Genomic DNA, 13,237 nt, shown 5'->3' with positions numbered 1-13,237 from the left:
AGAGTCCTTGAAACTCATTCAAGTGATCTGAAATGGAAGAACTCTCCATGTATCTCAAATTCATCAAGCAATTCAACAAATATAACTTATTGTTGCCTGACTTAGAAGCATACAAGGACTCAATCTTCTCCCACAAAGTTTTAGCATGTGTCTTGTTAGCAATGTAATTATAAACATAGTCTTCTACATATTGCCGAATAAAGTCACACACTTGTTGGTGCTTAAAGTCCCATACTTCATCGGACATAGAATCCGACTTTTAAGTAGCAAAGACTAGAAGATTCAATTTCTTCACAAACAACAAGTCTTTCATCTTGCCCTTCCACAAATGATAATTTGTACCATTCAAAACAACCATCTTTGTATTTGCCTCCATCATTCAAGCAAGTAAGTATAGCCCTAAACCAAGGAGCTTTGATACCACTCTGATGGGAAAACAACAACACAATAACTAAAAGTACCAAAGTACATAGCATGAATAATTTTTTCAACTTGCAAGAATCAACAAGGAGCAGCAATAACAGAAAAGGGATAATAGAAATCACAGAGAGACACAAATATTTTTAATGTTGGAAAACCGTCTTAATATGAGAAGTAAAAATCCACGAACACAAGTGAGTAAATCAAGTTCCACTATGATCAAATAAGGGGTACAAGAAAGTCTAATCAAATGCAAAAATAAGTGCTTACAATCAGCCAATACATTAAAGCAATAAAGCTTCTAATTTGAAGAACCAAGAAGAAGAATCCTAAAAATAGAATAACTGTGCAAAATTGATTTCTTTAACCACAGACTACCAATCCACGATTCTAACAGTCAGAACAAAGAACATTGTGTTACAAATTTGCTGTCAAATTTTCAATCCGATTCAATAGTGAACGAAGCGAAAATCACGATTTTATTGAGACTGATATGTAAAGATGCAAACCAATTTTTCTACCCTCTTTCTCTCTTCATTTTCTCCCAAAAGGCTGCGAAATTAACACCTACTCTTGCTTAAAATATTCCTCTCCACTTGGGTTAAGTGAGATAAAATAGACTTGACAAGTTTGGACTTTTTTTTATACATAGTTAGGAGCTTAATTCAACATCTTTATTATCTTAACATTATAAAAATATATTTAATAGTTAAGAGAATTTATAGGTACATAAAATAAGAAAATTTAGTAATAAAAAAATTTTAAAATTATTATTTCATTAAATTTATTGCAGACGAAGAAACACTTAACTAGCGAAGAATTACAATTAAATTTTCTATTGAACGAATAGATATCTGGAAACCAATAAACAGAAAGGAATTACAAAGCGAAGAAGAATCAGTAATACTCTATTTCAAGAGTAAAGAATAAAAAAAGTTCATTTATCTTTATGCTGTCACTGTAGCAATATTTCGCATAAGAGCGCAATCTGTACCTAAATGTTAATTAGAATAGCAACTTGCTAAAAGCCACTCTCCCTTTCTTTGATGATGTCAACTTGAATTAATTCCTATTAGTTTCCCAGAAATAGTTTGCGATTGTTGCCACACACGTCGAAATTAGTATTTGTTATGCTAATGGATATTGTCATTATAGCTGATAATACCCAAAGGTTAACTCTAAGCCACACGTTGTTAGTCATGCTTGGACCACCAACGCCTGCAGAATATAATATGGTAATGCTTGTCAGCACCTAGCTACTTGGAAATTTAACTTTGATTGAGACTATTAATTAGTTGGATATTTACTCTGTTCTTTTCTCTTTCTTTATTCAACAAAGCAAAACTTCTGTCTTTGATAGGTTCTAAATCGGATGAAACTTGAATTGAATTTAGGTAGAACATCACATCTATGTGGTCACTGTAGTTGGATATTACGTGTATTTGAACATGTTAAAAAATTGTATTTTTGTTGACACAGATATACTTACACACTTGTGCCAGTGTACTTAATGACGGAAAATATTGGCATGTGGCATTTGTTGTATTGTTTAAGTACATGTATATTGTTCGTACCTATTGTTTTATCAAATGCATTACCTTTTCATGTTATCTCACTAAAAATGTATAGCGGCAACCTCATATTCTTTCATGTTATCTTACTAAAAGTAATATAAATAAAAATATACTACCATATGTGTGTTAATTTCCGTCACAATAGGTTTTTACGATGAAATTTGTAACACTACATATTTTGTGGCAAATCTTTTGGAATGGAATTTTGCAGTCGATCTCCGTTTGCAACGAACAGCATGTTTGTAATCATGTAATCGATTTTTATTTGACAATAAAAGTTGAAAAACTTTGAATGGAAGGGGTGAATTCTTCTTTATACACGAATTGATTATCATTTTAACACAAACACGCTCAAAGTTGTGGGCAAACATTTGACTTAATTTTATTTTTTAAAATATTTTTTTGGGTAACCTGGTATATTTACACGAGCATGAAAAATTAATAATTCAAAAAATAGTTAGAACTTAGTTGCAATTTAAGTAATTTTTATATTATTTTTAAATCAAAAACAATATTTCATTTTAGTGGTTCACACCAATTTTAAATGCGAATATTTTATCAAAGTAAATTTTTAATTTAATTAAAAATAACATAAAAATACTTAAAAATTATATTTAAATTTTTTCTTTCACTAAATTCACAATCAACAAAAGAAACAGAACTCAATTATAAATAGAAAAGGAAAGGAAAAGAACTCGTTTTCCAGGTGATAATATGTACCTTAATAAACAAGAAAAAAAAATCACAATAAACTAATTCTAAAATTGTGTACATAAACCTAAACATAATTGTTCCACGTTTAACTTAAATGTAACTATTTTGAAACTACACAATGATTTATACTTTCACCAAAATATCTAAATGAATAATGCGAGTTCTAACTTGTAATTAATACCCAAACTCCATAAATCATAAATATTTCATGTAATAATTAAAGAACACGAAACGCTGAGTATGCAGTAGTAAACCAATAATAGTATTGAATGGTAATGAGACGAAGAAAGAAAGCTGAAAAGCATTCTTGAAACAGGTCTTTGGCGATGTGACGTTGCAAAAGGAAAAAGGCAGGGATTGAAAAAGGTTGAGAATGGTCGTTTACATGAGGCAAGTTGCTCTTAATTTGCGTTCTGAGTTTTTCTCCGCATTCACACAAGCGCTTTGCGACCTACTCAATAAATAGGGAATGTGCATCAGACACGCGTCGGGTTATTGAAGCTTCCGTGGATACTTCGCCATAGATTTTCTTTCTTCGGTCCTTTCTCCACCTTTTCCTCAGTGTGAGGGCCAGTGTATATATATTGGTGGGTATGCATCAATGATTGTGAAACGCGAAGACACAATTTTTTATTGCAAAGGGAGAGGGTGGTGGGTGAAGAGTGAAGAATGAGATTGGTGATGATGGGTTCAGGTGCAGCGGAGACTACAAAGGTGACGAAGAGCAAGAAGCATGCTACAGTGATTCCGGCTCCTAGAAAATCCGTCAAGAGAATGATTTTTTCGCTCATTTGTTTTCATCTCAAGAAGCTCGTCCATGGCTGCTTCCAAAAGAACCCGATCCAAGAAGAAAAACCAAAAGCCGTAGTGGCGTAGTGGATATAGAGCAACTAGTGTATGTTGAGAATAACATGTGATTAGGAACTTACACGACCAGCTTTCTGAAAGTAAAGTAATGCTTCAAAGGCGCATTTAGACACCTTTTAATCATTGATACGACGATAAAAGGGGAAATACATAGAGATGGGTGTTAACTTGATGGGTATTGGATTGAATATGTTTCAAAGTTAAAAGCTCCTATATATTAAAGCAATAAATGGTTTAGTAGACGAAATGCTCACCATTCCTTTTTATTTTGCGTTTGATTTCATTTAGTAGTGTTTTTTTTTCTTTGAAGCAAAATATAAACAACATAGATTAAACTTTTGCGCTCAAACATTGAGGCACCATCCATAAACCACACATAAAATTCTGACCCAAAGAAAACGAGAAGAGCATAGCCAAACATGACACTGCATATTAACATTCCATTGCCAATAATCATCTTCTCCTTCAACATCCTCTCCATCACCAGACTTTGCATCAAACTCCTTATAATCCACGAGAAGAGAATGTGTTGAAAGGACAGGGTTACAAGGTTCAATAACGGAGGTTGAAATCTGGGGTGAGGGATAAACGATGAAACCCAGCTTTGACATAACGGAGAGACGTTCCAACAGAAGCGAACCAAAGACGTAGCAATTATAGGCGAGCTTTCTGATCCTGTCGAGGCAAAGATGAACGATCTCCTTGCTAATGGTGTAATGTCCACGCGCGGGATCTTCTTTGCCGCTGTGAGTTGCTCCGGGTGGAAGAGTCGGTTCGGACTTCGTCAATGACGGCGCGTGGAAAGCGTTTTCCTGCGCCGGTTTCGCTGAAGAACGTGTTGAGCATTTGTCCATCAGGCTGAATGCCGTGTTCCAAGCAGGCATTTCCGACCGATGCGGATTGAAATGCATTCTCTCATTTTTCTCGCCAACATCGGTAAAACAAAAACCTTAGATAAATCGAATAATGGGATTAAGAGGATTACATGTTTGGATTGTGAGTATTTAGTGCTAATGCTTCCAATCTTCCATCCTTATTTAATTGCTGAGACCCAGAGGACATGTCGATCCATATGAGGATATCCATTGCATATCCACCTCCGATTAGAGTCAATTCCACCGGAAACAGATGATGGGCATTGCTAGAAATTCCTAGGAACAAGCGAATGCGGTATACGAAAACAGAATCATGCGACGTTGGATAAGAATCACATCAATCACATCAAGTCACTCTCTGTGACAAAGGACAACGCGTCTATTTGGGTGTTGGCATCCATATTCGGAAAAGCATACGACGCTGTTGGTATATCAACAATTCAACACAATTCCTTCTGGGGGGTCAGTTTGGTAAGTTCCAACGGTCGGACCATACCCTTCCGGCGTTAAGATCTTTCCAAGTTCAAACTTCCCAGGATGTGCAGTGTTTAACCAGTTCTTTAAAATTTATTAAAATATACTATTTTAAAAAAATTATATTATAATGATGGGGAAAATGTTAGACACCATCAAAGCAAAAGGAGTTATGTTCCAAGTACACTCATCTTTTCGTCAATTATTGAGGTTTGATTTATTAAATATTTATTTATGTTTTAAATAAATAATATAAAGTAAAAGTTAAATTTTGTAAACTTGATAGTAATAATTTATATATATGTATATTTAGATAATTTTAAATTTACTTATTTAATTTTAATTTTTAAACTATATTTTAAATAAAATACTATAACTTTTTAAAATAAATTTATTGTTCTTATAATTAAAGGTTTTATTTATAATTCTAAGTGATTTTTATATAGATAAATTTATAATTTATTTATTTATTTTGATCATAAAAATAGTTATTGACTACTAAATTAATAGTAAAAATAAATAATTTATAAATAAGCTAGTTACTCAAGCATAAACTGTAAATTTTTTAATTAAAATCATTTCTATTTTTTAAATTTAACTTATTTATATAGATAAGTTAATATTACAAAAATTTATTCATAAATTAAATTAAACTTTAAATACTAGATTCAGCTCAACTCATTTACATTCCACGTTATGAATACAGTTATATACAAACAACAAAATATAATTGAAAATAAGGAAACATAAACAATAAGCAGAAAAGCACAAGCTAACCCAACTTTCTTGCGACAATGAACAGCAACTTGCGACCACATAGCCTAGGCAAAATAGCATGATCCTAAAGTTAACAGGAAAACATCACGAATGCACTTTTTTCTGCATGGACTAGCACTTTTACATAAGTTTATTAAAATTAATTTCGATGAATTATTTTAATAATGTAATTAAATTAATAAATAAATAGTTTTATCTTTAAAATAAATAAGTGCTATAACTCAAACAAATTATTAAAGTATTTTAGCAACATTATTAATATCTTATTTATATCTCATCTCTTTTTTAAATATTTTATATTCCTCAGAGCCTTAACTAAAATTTTGGAGAGCAATGTAGTTTTGTCTTCTCTAGCGTTTTAAACTAGTGAAATTACCAAAATTTGAGGTGAGTATAAAGGAAATCTAGTTACATATATAATTACTATATATGTACAGATTATGAAACAGAAAGATTAAGGTATCAAGTCATGCAAAATACCTTGTGTGGAACAGAACCATACGAGATTGAAATATCTGTAGTGAGGTTTAATGTTCACACACCAAGGGAAGGCGATGGGGGATAGTGGTCTAATGGTCCCATTGAGAAAATTCTTTTTTATATATTCTTTATCGTTTTGGAAAAGCAAACGATGTTTTACTTCAGAAAATGACGACCATCTCTCAAGATGTTTCAGGACAAAAAACGACACCCTTAATTGATTGCCAGTTTATGCAGAATTTTATACATAAAATTAAAGATACCGATAATTAATACACATCATAACATCTCTAAATAATTTTAACTATATATAATTAAATAATTACATTAAACGCGTACTTGATGAGAACCTGCGAGTCACAAGCAATCATTGCTTCCAAGTCAGCGTGTATTACTCTATTCTCTAATTACTATTATCCCACACTAGTAACTGTCGACAATGATTATATTTATAAGCCTAATCAGATAAGATTAAAACTTTTTGGGCACATAAAATGATCAAGCCCATCACGAAACATTCACACTAAAAGCTCAATCACAAAATTTATATAATTAATAATAATTATGCACATTTATTTTATATCATAACAATTAATAATAATTTAATAATATATATTCTTGATCCTCATGTGTGGCACTTGTTCAAGAGGGTGAGAAACTCTCTAATTCTTACTGTCCTCATGACGATAGATAGTTGTTTAAAATGGAAAAAATTTCATACTTCCATATGCTTCTGCTGTTGGGAGTTTGATGTATGCTTAAATCTGCACTCGTCTCGATATTGCTTATGTTGTTAATGCTTTAGGCAAAATTATATGTTGACCTATGCGAAGTCTGATAAATTTGAAGTTATTGAATTCTGATTTTGCATGTTGTCCTGACGACCATAAGTCTAATTTAGACTTTATTTTTATGATAGCGAGAGGAGCTGTGTCTTGGAAGAGTGTTAAACAAACAGTTATAGATACTTCTACTATAAAGGCAAAGTATGTCGCTTATTATGAGGCTACCCACTAGGCTATGTGGATAAAGAATTTGATTTTTGCCTTTGACATTATTAAGAGTATATCTAGGCCACTTATAATTCATTGTGACGTATTTTTCTCAAAATAATAAGAGTTCTACTCGTTCAAAACACTTTGATATAAAGTATTTATTTGTTAAAGAGAAAGTACTTGAGTTTTAGACTCGAATTGAGTACATTGCTACAAAGAACATATTAGCAGATCCACTGACCAAGCTTTAATTTTGTATTGACTTATTGACATTATTGTTTAATTTTTTTATGAGATATATATTTTGTTAAGATACATGATTAGAATATAAATTTTTTGTAGTGTTGTATATCTCTATTGGAGATATAATTGTATAGTGTTATAATATTATTATATATAATCATCGGTATCTTTAATTTTATATATAAAAATTCTGCAGTTTAGTGATCAGAATCTAGTGGACAATGAATCCAGTCGTAGGTGACCGTCAATTTAGTATTTTGCATAAGGTTAAACCTTTCTTTTCTTGGTCATAACTTTTTCTAGCCCTTATCTTGTTTAAATGGCTCAATTATCAGGGTTTTGTCCCACCCTTGACGTAGAAAAATATATTTTATTTTTATATTATTTTGGATTTTTTAATTTACAAAACATTTTGAGCAAAAATTTGTTTCAACCGGATAATATATCGTTATCTTCCATGCATCTGGGGACGAGAACGCGAGCACAAAATCCTTAACATGGAAAAAAATAGTTTTGTTATGCTATTTAGATTGCTTCAGCTATTATATTTAATATCTTGATCTCGAAGGAAAGGAATCGATGATACTTCGTGACCAAGAATATAATGGTTGTCGAATTGGTAAAAAACTAAACCTTTGGAATCGAGAATTTGCAATATTCCTGTGTCTGTGTGTAATAAAGATAGGAAAAGGTTTTAGAAAAAGGGAAAGAAAGAAAGAAAGAAAAAATAAACAGAGTACGAAAACACAAGAAGAAACTCATGAAAAGGAAGAAAAACAAGTTATTTGTATTTGATGTGAGCACATTAGTTTTCTTCTCTCTCCTTGACTTTCTGTTGTAATTTTTTTAAAGCCTGTCTGTGTTGTAGAAAAGTCGCGCGTGTAAATTAATTTATATGTACTTTGATTAATTTATCACTACAGTAGTGATTGAGAATTTGATCTTAGACCCTTTTGATTGGAGATGTGTGTTAAATCATGATTAAGTAGGTTTTAAATTTTGTGGTTGTTGAATGAATGTATACTCACAAGCAAGTATGGATCTAAAAAGGCTTATATATGTTAGAAACTAATTCCATGTCTATTTTTTCTTTTTCAGATTTATGCATCTATCTATGACTACTATTAGTTTTCGTAACTGATTCATACACCTTGTAAATTTAACTGCGAATTTTTCATTCTTATTTTGGGCATGAGAAAAAGGTTAACATAACGTTACATTATGTGTTGGATGTCTGATAAACATCATAAAATAAAATAAATTCGGCTTGGGTAGCAACAAATTGGACATCATGGAATGTGCCGGCTTGAATTCACACCCTGTGACTCACGAATGTCTTATTTACTATAATTTTGTATATGTACATATTCTTTATATTGATGTGGAGGATCAGATTGGAACAATCTGGGTAAAAAAATAAAATAAAATTCAATTCCAAGGCCGGGGTAACCCAATGAATTGAACACAATGGTTTGCATTGCTTAGGCGTGCTCTTATGTTAATTAAGGTCTTGGTCTTGAAAATGGACTACTGGACCACACTTGGACTTGCGCATCCAAGCTGTTAATTTTGAAAAGTAGCTTTCTACGTTAGAAACTTAATTTGTCGGTACATATTCAATTTCTGTATCGTCGTTGCAACAATACGCAGACAATGTTTGGTCCTCATGATCATTCATAGAAAAGAAATTAAGACACTCTTGGCTAGACTCGAGACAAAGAACCACTGAAGAACAACATGGTGGTCTGGTTAGAGACAGAGCAACACAAGAACAAGGTTGTGAACGTGTGGATGGAGCCACCTCAAGCAAAGACATCATCGAGACGCAAGGTCAATGCCACTGTAATCCCTGCTCGCAGGAAATCGGTGAAGCGGATGATGGGGAAAACCCTTGTCCATTTCTTTGCTTCTCTGTGTTCTTTCAAATGATTCATATCAAATATCAAATTAGGGTGTAATTAATGTGTAGTTTGATTAATATAAATTAAAATTTGAATTGCTTTTTCATTTTTGAAACTTTTTGTTTCAGGTCTTGGTTGTTGCAAGTTTGAGTTTTCGTTGTACGCTTTCATGCATAAACTTACTAAAATTGCATCCTTGGCCTTTGAGAAATATTCTTATGTTCAAAACTCTGTTTAGACTTCAGAGCCCTTTGAGATTATGTTACTAGAAAACCAAACCATATTAACTTGAATCAATTCGTTCACTCCCTTTGCTTCACTTCAATCCGAGATCATTGATAACTTACAACTACCTGATAATTGGATTTTAACTTTCGTTGTTTCACACGCCTTTTATTATTTTTACGTCATTAGATAGAAGTTATCGCCCATATTATTTAACATTATTTTTTTTTCTAATAATAACAAATGTATTGATAAATGGGTTTTTAACATTCTTCTTATTTAAAAGGTAAGTAGTAAACACTAAACAGTGGTTCCAGGTTATTTATTAAAAGTTTTAAAAATACATAAAAATCAATCTTTTAATTTTACACATATCAATTGTTGTTTCTTTGTGAAATATTTTTTATTTCATGTCTGTTTGCTAAATGTCATCTAAGTATTTAGTTAACCTAAATGTTTTTAAATTTAGCAAATGCACCTGATAAAATTATTTGAGTAATTTATAGTAAATAAACATTATTTTAAGAAAAAAAATCACTTTACCTATCTTTTGAAAGTATACAAGAAAGTATTCTATAATTTATCGAATTGTGTGAAGTTTTTTTTGCTGTTAAGACATTCAATTTTTACCCCTTAAACAAAATACCTTCTATTCTCTTCCACTTTATCCTCCCCAATAGGCCTTTACTAGAGTACAACCGAAAGACAATGACTAAAATCACATACGCTTCCTCATGGGTTTCTTCTCAATCTTCATCTAAGCCCATTTAAAGTGTGAAATTTCTTTAACTCTCCTCATGAGGTTTCTTCTCAATCTACATCTAAGCCCATTTAAAATGTTAAACATCTTTAACTCTGTTTGAGCTTCTGTCATTGTACTTTGTTTATAAATGTGTAATTTTTTATTTTATACTCATTAATATTTAAAAGAATATTAAACATTAAAATAAAATTTTTAAATAAACTGTGAATTATTTTTTTAATTTTTATGATTTTTAATAAATAAAATAATTTAAATCATATTTACTTAATTCATATTATGCGTGAAATTGACATACTTATCCTTCAGTATCATATAAGCGTTCCTGACTTCCTTCCATCTACAAATAATGTAGGCTGTCAGGCTATACGATTTTCACAGCAGCTTTACTCCTTTCCTCGTTGGACCGACAAGTGACATTAATATGTACATCAACATACTTATATTGACTTTTTTTTTTAATTTAAATAATATATTTTTAAAAATATTTCTTTTATTAATTAATATATATATATATATATATATATATATATAATTATTGTTGTCTGATATTTTTTTGCATGTGACATATTGTATTGCACTTTGTTATATTCGAATCAAATGTAAATATAAAAGAAAATGTCACATAAAATGAGACATTGACTAGTTAAAGAATTATTTAAAAAGAGTATTGAGTTGCATTGTAATATTTTATACTTCTGAGGCTCTCTTCTTTAGTCCTTTCTCCAACATTGGTAGAAGATGAGTAAGGGTGAAATAGATAAATTTACATTTAAGAGAGATTATTGAAATTAAGTGTAAAAAAAAAAAAGTATAAAAAACTCATACATTTATTACCTTAATGTTTAATATTGTTTCCTTCTTTTAGTTTTCTTCCAACATGTTAAATGTTTTTTAAATTTATAATTTAAAATATTTTTTAATTCATGCAACATGTTGTCAATAGAATGAGTATGATTTAAAATGTACAATACTAATTTAAAAAAATAAAAAATAATATCACATACACTCTGTGGTGTGTGACAAAAAAAAATTAAAGACAAAGAAATAGTTATATATATATAATAAAAAAATATTTTTTAAAAATATATTATTTAAATAGAACAGTCATTTATATTAAGGTTACACATTTTATTAAAAAATATATGTTAAAAATGTGTTTTATTTATTTTTATAAAAGAAAATCATAAGAATTATTTGGCATTAGCTGCTTAATGCAGTTCTAATGTAAATAAATTTGACCAAAAGTATATTAACGATTCATTTAGAAGCTTATTAGTTATATAATATCGAAGATGAGCACATACTATATTTTTTTTTGCATTGAAGTATTTTCATGAGACCGCAGTATATGATGTTTGAATGGTTTAGTGTGTTTATGTTTATCTAAAAATTTGTACGAAGCGTTACTAAGCAGGTGTGAAATCTAATGTGAAAAAAAGAAATGAAAAGAGTTATAATAATATGATTTACCATAATATAAATAATTTAGTTTCAGCATATTAATATTCTCTTCAATAATAATATGTTAAATGTTAGTGAAATATTTAATTTTTTTAAATATTATTTTTAAAAATAATTTGTAATAAATTTTTTAGAAAGATCAATTGTATATAAAAATTAAATGATTATTTGACATGTATAATTAATTTTAAAGAAAATTATAATAAGTTAGAATTATCTTATATTTTAAATTTGTCTTTAATAAAATGTTGATACTTAAAAAAAAATATTAAAAAAGATAGACAATTTTTTATTATAATTTTTATTATTATAAAATAAATATTAAATAAAAATAAGTGTAATTATCATTTTAAAAACATAAAAAATACACAATACATTTTTATTTAACTATGTTAATATAAGAAGATTTAGAATGATTTAAGTAGGGCAGGCATGGGCAACTTTCTTAGATCGTCCAATTACTGTGATGTGATAGTGGTGTGATCTGAAGCAGGCAAACCAAGGCTACCCCTTTGCACTTGCAGCATCTACTTAGTTTCTTGTTCTCAATTGTGATGTGATTGATTGAATATGTTCCTTTTGTGGGCATCGAGCACGATTCATAGCTTAACCATCGAAGCCCTGTTCCATGTGACGTTTAATCTAAAGTTTAGTAAATATTAATTTTAAATTATTAATTATAATTAAAGTTTATATTTAAATTAAATTTTATTAAAACATGTAATTTCTGACTGAAAATTTCCTTTTTTATTTTTTAAAATAAACTAGAACTTAATCTAGAATCATATATGTTGTTCTATGAATGCAGAAAATTTTATTTTCATTTCTGCCTTTCTCTTTCATTTTTCATTAGCCAATAAGTCATCACAACACTCAGGTCTAATCCAAACATAACGCAGTTAAAATCTATACTTGAAGCCGCCTCTGATGTTTATAGATAAAAATTATAAAATTTTTTAATGGTAGGGAATTTAAAATATTTTTTCTAATTTTTTAATAATTCAAATAAAATTTTTAACTATTTAATTAAAAGAGTTTTTTTTTCAATTAAATAAACAAGAAAAAGGAAAGAAATTTAAATCTGTTGTTCTAGAGGATGAAAAAATGGTGTCGGCTTGTGGTTGATTCCTCCAACTCAATCGGCAACAATTCCAGCGCATACACAGCAGTGATTATTACCGCATCTATATATAAATATTTTAATGTTTGTATTACTACATTTATCTTTCTCATATTATATTATGCGTCAAAAAACTGACATAAGATGCTACAAGTCATGCTTCATTTCGTCAGTTTCCTAGTGTGTGGTTTCGTCATAGTTATCAGTGTGAGGTGTTTTTCCTTGCTTTCCCACAATGCAGCAGTAATTTTACGAGGGTGAAAACATAAAGAAATTGGTTTAAATTGTTAAAAAAATAACCATGGCTGTGGAGAGTGTACTTTCGGCGCTTCAGCTTAACCCCTTTCA

General features: G+C 29.9%; 1 pseudogene; it reads right to left on the bottom strand.

Moving 5' to 3' along the window:
• Nucleotides 1-3,398: 3,398 nt before the first annotated feature.
• LOC113850975 lies at nt 3,399-4,421 on the bottom strand (annotated as a pseudogene).
• Nucleotides 4,422-13,237: the final 8,816 nt, after the last annotated feature.

Source organism: Abrus precatorius, unplaced genomic scaffold, assembly GCF_003935025.1.
Source record: "Abrus precatorius isolate BTA unplaced genomic scaffold, Abrus_2018 Scaffold10, whole genome shotgun sequence".
Classification (NCBI taxonomy): domain Eukaryota; kingdom Viridiplantae; phylum Streptophyta; class Magnoliopsida; order Fabales; family Fabaceae; genus Abrus; species Abrus precatorius.
Note: the sequence above shows the minus strand (reverse complement) of the source record. Positions and strands in the feature narration are given on the sequence as shown.